The sequence below is a fragment of the Caretta caretta genome, chromosome 4, assembly GCF_965140235.1.
Source record: "Caretta caretta isolate rCarCar2 chromosome 4, rCarCar1.hap1, whole genome shotgun sequence".
Lineage (NCBI taxonomy): Eukaryota > Metazoa > Chordata > Testudines > Cheloniidae > Caretta > Caretta caretta.
Genome location: NC_134209.1, coordinates 151,630,934 through 151,644,643, shown reverse-complemented (window position 1 = coordinate 151,644,643; position 13,710 = coordinate 151,630,934).

The following is a 13,710-nucleotide window of genomic DNA, read 5'->3' as shown; positions in this document are numbered from 1 at the left end:
GGTTCCGCTCCTGAGCAGGGGTAGTTGCCTAGCGGAGGATTCCTCTTAGGGTCCTACAGCTCAGTCCGCTGGGCCCCATGAGGCTGGGAGCATGCACAGCCCGTAGCGTGGGGGGCAGGGGAAGCATCTTGTTTCTCAGTCCCTCCTTGGGGTTGACTTCAGCGGAGGTCCTCTACCTCTGGCCCTCACCTCACCTACTTCTCCCACCCTTCTCTTCCTACTTGATCGTTTGCAATTAGAGCCCCCCCCCCCCCCCCCCAAAAAAAAAGGTCAAGTCAGGGCCTCCTGGTGCTGGGTGTCGCACAGACATAGTGAAGGCCAGCCTGCCCCCCAGCGAGATTATACTTTAAACAGACGGGAGAGAAAGCACATGGCAGAGGGTGGGGAACTGAGGCACAGAGTGTGATTTACCTGCTCCTACACACAGCGTCTGCGGAGGACCTAGGATGTGAATCCACACCTCTGTGATCCAGGTCTACTGCCTTAACCACTCACTCCCCACCCGTCAGCATCCCTCTAATTGTGCAACCAACCCTCCGGTCTGATTCCTTTCCCTGCAAAGGCTGTCCGTGGAGCCTGTCGACAATCCAGTTCACCACAGGGCCTGGTATCAGAACTGCAGTGTCTGCTCTGGTTCCAGCTGCCCGGTGCTCCACTCCCCCCTCTCCATGCAACACTGCTGGCCTGTGATTGACCAGACTGACGATAAAGCCAAAGAAAAACCTGCCTCCTGCAGGGAGATTCAACTCCACAGCAGGGCAGGCTGCTCCCATCTGCATCAGAGGGGGGTCAGCCAGAATCTGCAGAGAGGGCAGGGGCAGATCGGCGAGGCGGGGCGGGCAAGTGGTGAAGAAGATTCCTTAAGGCGAACAAGCAGCACTAATAGTTCATCCACTCGGTGCCGCGTCTACTCTTCAAACTTAAATCCAACAAATGTATGTCGGCGTACGGCCGCCACCGTGGTTACCTCGCTTGTGCGTGCCTCCACCTTGCTCCTTGGGTCGGCGGTGCGCATCCCCCCCGGCACCGATTGTACTGTCAGTGTGGGGGCTGTGGGAAGGCTCCTGAAAGCCGGCAACAGGCGACATGAGCGACGCAGGGTCCACGCTGACCCTGCGTCCACCCAACTACAGCGACCTTGGCCCTGCCCAGCTGGGGCGTGGGATTATTAAGTCGGTGTAGCTGGCATGTCGGTGGGAGCGAAATTTAAGTGTAGACCCTTCCTTGGTTAGGTTGATGAGGGCTGCCTTACGTCGACCTAACCCTGCAGCAGAGACCGGGCCCAATTCATTTGCCTGCTTGTGGGGGGCTTAGCTAGCAAGGAGACAGGCACAGGAGAGGTACCTCTCCCCTAAGAAAGCCAGCCCCCCCCCTTGGCTCCCTTCTCTAAGACTTTGATCCTCCAATCTCCCTATCCTTGCTCCATCCACCAGCACCACAGACAGCGTCTCCTCTCCTCGTCCCTTCCCCACGTCTCCCCAAGCCGGGGCTATCCACAGCCCTGCCCCTGAGGCCTTCGTCACCTTGCCAGCTGTGTCCACACTGAAGCTGGGGGTGCAGACATACTCCTGCTACCTGTACTCTAGCTAAAAATAGCAGCCAGGTTTCAGCACAGGCTGCAAAACACCCCCGGACCCTGCTCGGTGTTTACTCGCTGGTGCAGCCCGTGCTGGAGCCGCCCTTCTAATTTTAGCAAGGGCGCTAGAGTACAGGTCGTGGACGGGAGCTGCAAATCCCACCCGCACTGCAGTGTAGACGCACCTGCCATCTCTGCGGGATTCTGGCTCCTCAGCCAGCTCCCACGGCAGCTATTCATCATGTGACCACTTCCAGAAACACAAAGCTCACTGCTCGCCAGCTCGCTGTGGAAGGCAGCGGGCCCCAGTGGGCCGAAGCCAGGAGACCCGGGCTTAATTCCTGGCTCTGCCACTGAGCTGCTGTGTGACCTTGAGCAAGTCACTTCCCCCATCTGTACTTCTGTTCCCTTCTCATACTTTGTCTCAACTGTGAGCTCCTGGGCGTGGGGACTGTCTCTCATTAGGGGTATATACAGCACCTAGCCCATGGAGCCTGATCTCAGCAGGGGGCTTTAAGAACTGCCTCCTCTCCGCTGCTGATCTCATTGGTTATAATCCCAGGCTTCCAGTCTTGCAATTGCAGCTCATCAGGCTCCCAAGGGTAATGCTCAGGAAAGGCCTGGAGTCCTCAGAGCAGGGGCAGCTGCAGGATAAGCTTCCCCCGCACCAGAATGCCAGCGTACAGAGAGGCCTGCTCATTATCTATGCCCTCTCCAGCCCTTGGCGGCTCTGTCGAGTGGTGCCGGTTGCTACTGGCTGCAGCCTGCATTCCTGGCCGCAGAGACCTGTCAAACTCATCTTGCACCAGACCACTGAAGAGCCATCAGATAGTAACTTCCTCTGGCTGCAACAGACTTATGGCCAAATCCTGAGCTCCTCACTTGGCAGTTACACATTCCTGACTTATGCTGAACTGCCATGGAAGTCAAGGGGTGTTTGCATCCGGAGGAACTGGATGCCATAAGGACCTTGGGCCACTGGGCTGCATTGCCTAGTGGTAAGAGTCACACCTCCCCTGAACCATTTCCAGTCACTCACCACACAGACATTCCTGATGATGCTAATTATGTGAGCGGCTGCTGCAATAGATCCCTGTTCACTGCAGCTGAGATTCCCTCATTTCATGTCATGCAGGTCACTAATGAGCCATCAAATGGGACCAGTTCTGGTTCACTACCAGCCATGGCCAGCATGGACCCAGTGATCTCCGGGGGGGACTGCATTCCCCTGTGGCCAGTCTCCTGAGCCAGCCACACTGCTCGCCCAAAACAGCATAATCTTGCATAGTTTACAGCATAAAATGAGATTCTTTATGAATCTATCTATCCCCATAGACACCCATGTGTCTCATCTATCGGAGTGGACCACCAGGGCTGCTGTCATTAAGGTTTAGACTGACTTTCTGGTTAAAGCTCAAGTCTTCCAAGTGCCCTCAGACCCCCAGGGTTACTTGGATCTATCCTTCATTGGCATGAACAATAGGTGGCGCTGGGAGGCTGCATCATCCACTCGGAGCCGGCAGGAACTCACCCCTGGCGGGTTTGAACGTGCACCACGCTGTGTGGGAGAAAGGGGCTGTATTTTATGTAAGGCCGTTGGGATCTTTTCAAAACCAGATTGACATTTCTCCCTGGGTTTGTTTTGTTCACACGGACCTTACACCTTGTCCTGATCTAGACGGTTGATATTTTCTCCTGCTTATTTACTGTCCTGAAATAATGTATCATGACTTATCCTACTGGGAGGAATGTTCTAAAAGAAAAGTATGTTAATCTCTCTGTGTTATGCAGAAGTACTACATGATCATAGTGCTCCCTTCTGTCTTTATAATCGATTTTATTTCTAATGCACTTATCCCTTTGATATTCCAGACACTAATTCACACAAAGAGGCTCTTTTCTCGGAGACTAACAGCCATCCACATTTCTCTGTCCCAGAAATTCCCAGACGATTCCACATGGCTGGGATTCGCGCAAGAATAATGACCTGGCCTTGGTTCACATTGGTTCAGCATCTCGACCCATAAATGGGATTAGACATGCAAACCCATCTGAGGTGCAAGGGTTAAAGTGATCACGGTTTTTGCTAAGGGGAAGAATTTCCTTCCATGTCTGTGAAAAACGGTCACTTACCGCTGTCTGCTGTGTTAAAGGAGGCACCCAGGCCACCCCTAGGCTCATGTGAGAGGATCTTCCATGGTAGTGATCGTATTCCTGGCATGCCATGGGCAGAGACTCCTTCACAAAGGTGAAGGTCCCCAGCTGGAGAATGTGAGCATGGCATGCCACATCACTGCAGAGCACCAGGAAGATCAGAGAAGGGAGACAACTACAGCTGGCGTCTTCACAACCTTAGGCACTGAGAACCTTACTTAGTTACTTCGCTAAGTGGCGTGATCATTCCAAGGTGCTGAGCACCCAGCAGCTTCCAACTGGACCTTGGCTCCCCTGACAAATAAAGTCACTTATTAAAAGGGCCAAGTGTGGGTTTAATGGTCTAGCTCGTGGTAACCAGGGGGGAAAAGTCACAGTTGAAAGAGCATAACGCCGCTCATTCACTTTTCACAGTCAAGGCCCCTGCCTGCCATGGGTTCACCACGACCAGCCACGCTTTGCTTCCCAGAGTGCCCTGTCTCAGCCCCATGCTGTTGGCCTTGAGTTGCCCCCTCACTGCAGGGGAAGGGTCCACCAGGAGCAAAACCCTTCTTGGAGACCTGAAACAAGACAGATCACAAAAAAGGTCACTGCTGTCATACAGAGTCAGTTTTGAAACGCACACCTTACTAACTGGAACGAGAGCCTTTTTAAACCAGGTGTCCTGATTAGCCTTAATTAATTTCTAGCAGCTTCCCAATTGGCTACAGGTGTCCTAATTAGCCTGCCTGCCTTAATTAGTTCTAGAAAGTTCCTGAGTGTTCTGGAACAGTCCCTGTTATCTTACCCAGGGAAAAGGGACCTGCTTAACCTGGGGCTAATATATCTGTCTTCTATCACTCTCCTGTAGCCATCAAGCCTGACCCTGTCACATGGGGTTACTCTTATAGTGCAGGTGGGTGCTCTGTCTCCTGTGGTGCTAAAGGTTTCAGTTTCAAACCTCCTGAAATTCTGCACTGGGCTTGTTATGCTTATTCATGTGACTTCAAGAAATTCGCTCCTTGGAATACCATACACCAGGGCTAAGCATGGTGCCATAGTTCCTTTGGCTCTGGCACCTGCTGCTGACAGCCCCCTCAAGCCAACAGTGGTTTGCCCCTTCTCACAACTCAGCCTCCTGGCCAGGTGACTTACAGTCCCCATCCTTTCCCAGGTAGTCAAGGCTCCAACAAACAAAGTCTAATGGCCTTATGCCAGATCTTTGACCCCACCCTGGACACAACAGTCTTTGGCCTCCATGCATTGGGTGGGGGGGCTCTTACATCCCTTTCCCTGGTGACAAGAGGGGGACCCAGGCCCTCCAGCTAGGGATGATCATGCAGATAAGATCTGCGTGCTCAGACTGGCTGCCACTTCCCTGGGCCACTTCCTACCTTCATCTGCTTCCCAGCTCCTTTCCCAGCACATCTCCTTCCCGGGCTTTGTCCCTGGAGATCCCCTGAGCCCTTTCCCACCTTTCTTCCTCCCTCAAATATCTAGCCATGCCCTTCTGCCTGGCCTCTAGACTCTTATCCCAGCTGTTGCTGGTTCCCCAAGTCACCACAGTAGAGGCGGTATCTACTCGGTCTCTGAACCCCTCAGGGGCTGTGGCAGGATGGATTCCCCCCCCCATCCCAGGTCCCACTAATGGCAGGGCAGGCCTGGTGACTTTGGGAGAGACATAGCATGTGCAGTGTCACTGAGCAGAAGCTAAATGCCAAGGGCTTTCCTGCAGTCCTCATGCAGAGGGATGGAGACTCCTTCTGGGGCTCTGTATTAGGGGGTGCGGGTGTTATTCTGCCACTCGTGCTAGCCAGGCTTTGGCTGGCTCCTCGCACTGTGGCCAAGGATGCCCCTTGAAAGCAGAGCCATGACTCTGGGTGTATGCTGGTGTTGCTGAGAGCAGAACCTGGCAGAGAAGGGACAGGACTGGGCCATAACGAATCCAAGAGGAATTCTTTCTTGAGGCGCTTGGATGCAGACATACCCTGCCATTCTCTCTGGCTCCCTAGCTCGCAGCCTGTTCTGCTTAGTGTCACCACAAGGGGTCTCCCTATGTCCTGGTCCATGGGAGGAATTGCGGACTACCCTACAAGTGCGGTGTGGCTGCATAAACCCTGGAACTGGTGTACGTGTGTGTGTCACCTGGCTACCTGCCCCGCCAGCTGACCCATCCTTCTTTGGAGGAGGTGGGCCAGAGCCAGACCAAAGCCGCATGGAATCTCCACAGCAACTCCGGCACACTCAGACATGATGGCATGAGAATACTGTTTACCGTGCTGCGTTCACTCAGTTCCCAGACATACCACTTAGTGTCATGAAAGCATAGAACTCCGGGCCCACATGTCTGGGCGAGGTGGCAGCAATCTCTGTCGGGAAGTGTCACGCGGCACCATGGAGACACTAAATATAATTCCACAGCTCTGTCACGTGCCAGTCGGGTGCTGCCACACAGACACTCCTATCACTGCCCTCCGGGACCCTGTTTTCCCCCCACCATCACCTGCTCCATTGTCATGCAAAGCTCTGCCTAATGCCACGTTGTCCCCAGAGCTGTTGGCAACTCGCCATCCTGCTCTGCAGGGGAAGAACGGGCTCTGGGTCTTGGGCTGGGTCTTCTGTCCCCCTCCCCATGGCTCCACGAAGCCCAGTGTCCTCGGGAACCAGCATCCCCTGGCTCAAACCAGGTGGCCCAAGGATAAACAAGGACCACAAGGAAAAGGAAAACAGACTTCGGAAAAGATCAGTGACGGGACTCAGTCCTCAGCCTGTGTAAATCAATGAAGCAGAAGCAGGGAAGGGATTACACCCCCCTCCCCCCAGCAAGAAGGAACTGTGTCTCTGTGCTGCTTGGATTCTGAGGGGCAAGAATTACTAAGCATAAGCAAAAGATCCCCAGTGCTTAGCCTGGGTTAGCCCTACAGGACATAAAGATCTTGCTTATCATTGAAATGTCTATGACTTTTTGAAATGTAAGACTGGAACTCATTTCTGTGTGTCTCTGTTTACCTGCTTTAACCATGTAAATAACTCTCTCCTTTCCTTTTTAATAAATCTGTATATATTTTATTGTAGGACTGACTACAAGCATCGTCTTTGGTGTGAGGTCTAAGTTGCAATTGACCTGGCTTAAATGACTGGGCCTTTGGGACTGGGAGTAACCTGGATATTGTTGTGAGGGACCATCGATCACAAAGGCAGGCTCACCGGGTAGTGAGACAGATCGTAGAACCCAAGGGGACTGGCTGTGACTCCGTGGTTAGGCTGTGATGATACCCGAGGAGCGTACACTTGATGCTCGCTGGATGAAATCCAAGTACAGCACCCACAGCCAATGCGGGGGGTGTGCCCTGCTTCCTAGCAGCCTGGCCGGAGGCTGGTCCTAGAACAGACGAGCCACTGCAGCCAGCTTGACGTGCAGATCCGAGCGTACGAGAGGGGGCTAGACAGAGCCTGGCTCGTTTGCAGCATGAGCGGGGCTCTGCCTGTTTTCATAAAGACCTCAGGGAGGGAGAAGAGCTAGCGAAGCTGCAGGGCAATGGTGGCCCAGCACCAAATGGGGAGAAACATGGATGGTGGGTGAAGCTTACCCGGTGGGAGGCTAGCTCCCTGTCCCACCTCTTCTGCCTGCGGCCCCGCCCACACTCCACCCCCGCTCTGCCCCAGGCCCCACCCCTTCCCCTTCCCCATTCAGCCCCCTCCCCGCTCACCCCCCCGCCACTTCCCATGTCCCTCCTCTCCTTCACCCTGCTCCCCCCGCGAGGCCCCCGCCGCTCCCGCTCTCTGCGTCCCTCCTCTCCTCCATCCCCTCCGCCCATGGGGGGCGAGTGAGGAGGGGGATGCAGCGAGCAGAGGGGACCTCAGGAGCGGCGGGGTGGAAGGAAGGAGAGGAGGGACTCAACAGACAGTGGCAGGCAGTGGGGGCCTCGGGGAAGGGGAAGAGGCGAAGAACAGGCAGGGCCACGGCCCAGGCATCCAGCGGCGGGTCTGCACCAGGGGAGGCTTAGTCTCCCCTGGCCTGTTATACCTGCCGCCTATGGGGAGAAACCGGCCAGGAATAAACTGAGTCTGGAAATGAGAAGAAGGTTGCTAGTCTTCAGAGAAGGGAGGTTCTGGACCAGCCTCGCAAATAGATCCAGGGGGGCGGGAAAACAACTGAGCTTGTTTGAAGACAGAGAGTGCTAAGTTTATGAACAGGATGCTATGACGGGGAAGGCTGTGACAGCAGAGACTGCACTTAATGGCCCTTCCAGTCCTAGACCCTAACTACTGCATGTCGACATGGCCTCGGACAGACAAAGAGAAACAGAGGCACAAGCTCTGCCCGAAGGCCACTGGCAGAGACAGGAACAGAACCTTTGTCTCCTCACGGCTATTTTTGAGCCTCAACTGCTAGATCGCACCTGGAAAGCAAAGCCTGTGACTGCGGCTGCAGGGACAAGCTGCAGCCGTCTTTATTTCTCCGTTTGTCTTCACTCTCTCCTTTCCCTTTCATGCTGGAGCAAAGCGTCTTACACCAAACCCTTCGCTAACACGGTCTAAAGGCAATGCGAGTAGCTCACATTAGGTCAGAAGGGAAACTGGAGGCCAGGGATTTACCATCTGGCAAAGTATTTTCTAAAAAAGCACCAGGCCTTCCTCATCAGATAAATCCATTGGAGTATGAAATTTGACTCACTTTTTATACTAATCCCTGGGATGTTTGAAATGTGCATTGATTTGTTGGGGGCATTGTTTTGGGTTGCTCCTGACCATTTCATAAAGCGCCCGGGTTTGATTTCACAGGGCTCCTGATAAGAGCTGATCTAGGCTCGCTACATTATGTGATTAATTATTGTTATTGCTATAACTGTATTTTGCCTTATGTGGTGCCTTTCATCCTAGGATAGCATCTCAATATGCCTTGCAATGATCTCTCATGTAATACATTAATTAAAGCTCACAACCCCCTTACCCCAGAGGTAGATAAGTATTATCCCCATTTTATTTTATGTATTGTATTTGTTTCAATTGAAATACTAATTAAAAAGATCCCAATCCAAGGCTCTAGGAGCCCTAACACATAATTAATGCTACCACACAACCCCAGCAGCATTCAGACAGGAATAATCAGCTGAACACGAGCTCCCAATGCAACGCTGTGGCCAAAAGGGCTAATGCAATCCTGGGATGCATAAACTGGGGACTCTCAAATAGAGTAGGGAGGGATTTTACCTCTGTATTTGGCACTGGTGTGACCACTGCTGGAATTCTGTGTCCAGTTCTGATGCCCACAATTGAAGAAGGATGTTAATAAATTGCGGAGGGTTCAAAGAAGAGCCAGGAGAATGATGAAAGGATCAGAAACCTGCCTTGTTGTGATAGACTCAGGGAGCTCAGTCTATAATAGACCAGGGTTCCGTGTAAGAAGGGTCTTGATCTGGACCAGCAGACTCATTTGGTATGCCAGGGACAGAGCTGTATCTTTGTCTCTTACCCCAGATCCCCAGGAACGGGTGTGCGTATACGTGTGAGGAATGGTGCAAGAGAACATTCACTTTGCGTTATTGCTCTATTTGTATGTGGTTCTGAGCTTTGGTGTCTTCATTAACTGTGCTGATAAAAGTGCAGAGTTTTGCTTTCCCCTCAGTGAGAGTGTCTTAATAACTTAATAAGCACTTAACAAGCACTTAATAACCTGCGTTCTGTTGTGCCCGAGTCTGGGCTTAGAACCCTGCAATCCCCCAGCTCTTTCAACCAGAATGAACGGGGAATCACTAATAACCAATAACCATGAAAGAATCAGGCAATACTTTGTTGCCGTGTTGTTAACGAGAACTGGGCTGTTCATGCTCATTTGTTATTGGAATGATGCCTGGTTTAAAATATTCATGAAAAAACAGGCCAGTATTAATATTCCAGTATCATAAAGCCCATTCCCATGGTTTCCCATTATCTATTTCATAGAACAACAGAGATCAGAGACAGAATAGAGTTAGGAGATCCCCATACAATCCCTGCCAGGCAGTGCAGGACTGCCTGTGAGACACTGCCAAGTGTGTGCCCAGTCTGGTTTTAAATAGCCCAAACTGTGGGACTGCCAGCTCTTCCCTTCGGGAAACCGGTGACCCGCGAAGTACATCCCATCGGCAGGACACTTTTCCTGAGCTTCAGCCTACGACTATCTTACTTCTGTGCCATCGCTCCTAGTTACACCTCACTTGGGGCACACGGACTCATTCCTGTCCCCCCCCCCAGAGAGCTCACATAATTGTAGGATGTTGGCATGACACCCCCCCTCCCATGTGTCAATACCCAGGGTTTTTCAATCTTGTCTCCTCAGTCCTCTATCATTACGATTGCAATACAAAGATGGAGTGGACAGAAGTCCTACTGGACCCGGACTCCACAGTGCTAAGGTGCGGTACAACCACAGAACAAAGACAGGCCCTGCCCCAAGGAGCTCACAAGCTACCTACATCTTAGTCTGGAAGCAGGGGTCCCAGTGCAATTCCAGCACGGCTGTTCAGAAAGGGTCTATTTCCCCCTGAAGCTGGTTATTACCCCTGTGAGTAGCGGGTCGTAGAGCAGGAATGATTGTTCTGGCCTCTGGCAAGTACCTGCCTTCCTGCCAGCTCCTGGAGGTGACCATCGCATCCATTCCCTTGGTTTCCCACAGTGGCCTCTGGATGGTTTTTTCCTTTTCTGGCTGGGGAGGCCAGGTGGAACAGAAAATCAGCTGCCTTAGAATAAAGAAAAGGAGGACTTGTGGCACCTTAGAGACTAACCAATTTATTTGAGCATAAGCTTCCGTGAGCTACAGCTCACTTCATCGGATCCATGCATCCGATGAAGTGAGCTGTAGCTCACGAAAGCTTATGCTCAAATAAATTGGTTAGTCTCTAAGGTGCCACAAGTCCTCCTTTTCTTTTTGCGAATACAGACTAACACGGCTGTTACTCTGAAACCTGCCTTAGAATAGAGTGCTAATCCAGTTCCCACCTGTAGATGGTAGCGGTGGAGCTGAGATTTGCAGTTAAGGACCTTAGCCCAACAGAGACCTCGGCCACAATAAAATAGACCAGAAAATCTCATAAAAGCCACAGCAATTCGTTTAGCTTCTTTCCAGTCCATCTGGAGCATCCCAGTGTCTTCCCCATTCCCCCAATCCCTCCATGGCTTCTCAGACTCCTTGGGCCCTATGTGCTCTGACTCCCGTGGCAAATACAAACCAAACATCGGAGATGAGGAGAGGCTGAGGGAACTGGGGTTTGTTTAGTCTGTGGAAGAGAAGAGTGAGGGGGGATTTGATAGCAGCCTTCAACTACCTGAAGGGGGGTTCCAAAGAGGATGGAGCTCGGCTGTTCTCAGTGGTGGCAGATGACAGAACGAGGAGTAATGGTCTCAAGTTGCAGTAGGGGAGGTCTAGGTTGGATATTAGGAAACACTATTTCACTAGGAGGGTGGTGAAGCCCTGGAATGCGTTACCTAGGGAGGTGGTGGAATCTCCATCCTTAGAGGTTTTTAAGGTCAGGCTTGACAAAGCCCTGGCTGGGATGATTTAGTTGGGGATTGGTCCTGCTTTGAGCAGGGGGTTGGACTAGATGACCTCCTGAGGTCCCTTCCAACCCTGATATTTTATGATTCTATGATTACTTGGCAGATGAAATTCAATGTTCATAAATGCAATTTTCTTGCCCCAACACCCAGCTTTGCGAGATCCCTTTGTAACTCTTCACAGTCAGGTTTGGACTTAACTATCTTGAATTATTTTGTATCTTCTGCCACATTTGCAGCCTGACTATTGAGACCCCTTTTTCCAGATCATTAATATGTTGAACACCATTGGTCCCAACAGAGATTCTTGGGGGACCTCGCCATTTACCTCTCCCCATTGTGGAAACTGACCATGTATTCCTCTTTATTTTCTATCTTTAACCAGTTACCAATTCATAAAAGAACCTTTCCTCTTATCATAGAATCATAGAAAATCAGGGTTGGAAGGAACCTCAGGAGGTCATCTAGTCCAACCCCCTGCCCAAAGCAGGACCAATCCCCAACTAAATCATCCCAGCCAGGGCTTTGTCAAGCCTGACCTTAAAAATATCTAAGGAAGGAGATTCCACCACCTCCCTAGGTAACGCATTCCAGTGTTTCACCACCCTCTTAGTGAAAAAGTTTTTCCTAATAGCCAACCTAGTCCTTCCCCACTGCAACTTGAGACCATTACTCCTTGCTCTGTCATCAGCTACCACTGAGAACAGTCTAGATCCAACCTCTTTGGAACCCCCTTTCAGGTAGTGGAAAGCAGCTATCAAATCCCCCCTCATTCTTCTCTTCCGCAGACTAAACAATCCCAGTTCCCTCAGCCTCTCCTCATAAGTCATGTGTTCCAGTCCCCTAATCATTTTTGTTGCCCTCTGCTGGACACAGCCATGGATTTAAGTCTATGGATTGGAGCCATTGGAGCCAAACTGGACACAGTACTCCAGATGAGGCCTCACCAATGTCGAATAGAGGGGGACGATCACGTCCCTCGATCTGCTGGCAATGTCCCTACTTATACATCCCAAAATGCCATTGGCCTTCTTGGCAACAAGGGCACACTGTTGACTCATATCCAGCTTCTCGTCCACTGTCACCCCTAGGTCCTTTTCTGCAGAACTGCTGCCTAGCCATTCGGTCCCTAGTCTGTAGCTGTGCATTGGATTCTTCCGTCCTAAGTGCAGGACTCTGCACTTGTACTCGTTGAACCTCATCAGATTTCTTTTGGCCCAATCCTCCAATTTGTCTAGGGCCCTCTGTATCCTATCCCTGCCCTCCAGCGTATCTACCTCTCCTCCCAGTTTAGTGTCATCTGCAAACTTGCTGAGAGTGCAATCCACACCATCCTCCAGATCATTTATGAAGATATTGAACAAAACCGGCCCGAGGACAGACCCTTGGGGCACTCCACTTGATACCGGCTGCCAGCTAGATATGGAGCCATTGATCACTACCCGTTGAGCCCGACAAGCTAGCCAACTTTCTATCCACCGTACACTCCATTCATCCAACCCATACTTCTTTAACTTGCTGGCAAGAATACTGTGGGAGATGGTGTCAAAAGCTTTGCTAAAGTCAAGGAACAACACGTCCACTGCTTTCCTCTCATCCACAGACCCAGTTATCTTGTCATAGAAGGCAATTAGATTAGCCAGGCATGACTTGCCCTTGGTGAATCCATGCTGACTGTTCCTGATCACTTTCCTCTCCTCTAAGTGCTTCAGAATTGATTCCTTGAGGACCTGCTCCATGATTTTTCCAGGGACTGAGGTGAGGCTGACTGGCCTGTAGTTCCCCGGATCCTTCTCCTTCCCTTTTTTAAAGATGGGCACTACATTAGCCTTTTTCCAGTCGTCCGGGACTTCCCCCGATCGCCACGAGTTTTCAAAGATAATGTCTCTGCAATCACATCCGCCAACTCCTTTAGCACTCTCGGATGCAGCACACCCGGCCCCATGGACCTGTGCTCGTCCAGCTTTTCTAAATAGTCCCGAACCACTTCTTTCTCCACAGAGGGCTGGTCACCTCCTCCCCATGCTGTGCTGCCCAGTGCAGTGGTCTGGGAGCTGACCTTGTTCATGAAGACAGAGGCAAAAAAAGCATTGAGTACATTAGCTTTTTCCACATCCATGGTTATGCCATGATTCCTTACATTACTTAAGAGCCTTTGGTGAGGGACCTTGTCAAAGGCTTTCTGAAAGTCCCAGTACACTATATCCACTGGATCACTCTTGTCCAAGTGCTTGTTGACCCCCTCAAAGAATTCTAATAGATTGGTCAGGCATGATTTCCCTGTACAAAAGTTGACTCTTCCCCAGCATACCATGTTCATCTATGTGTCTTATAATTTTGTTCATTAGTACCAGGCAAATTGGTTGAAACTATAGTGAAGTTAGGCTCACTGGCCTGTAATTCCCAGGATCGCCTCTGGAGCCTGTTTTAAAGATCAGCATCACATTAGCTGCCCTCCAGTCATC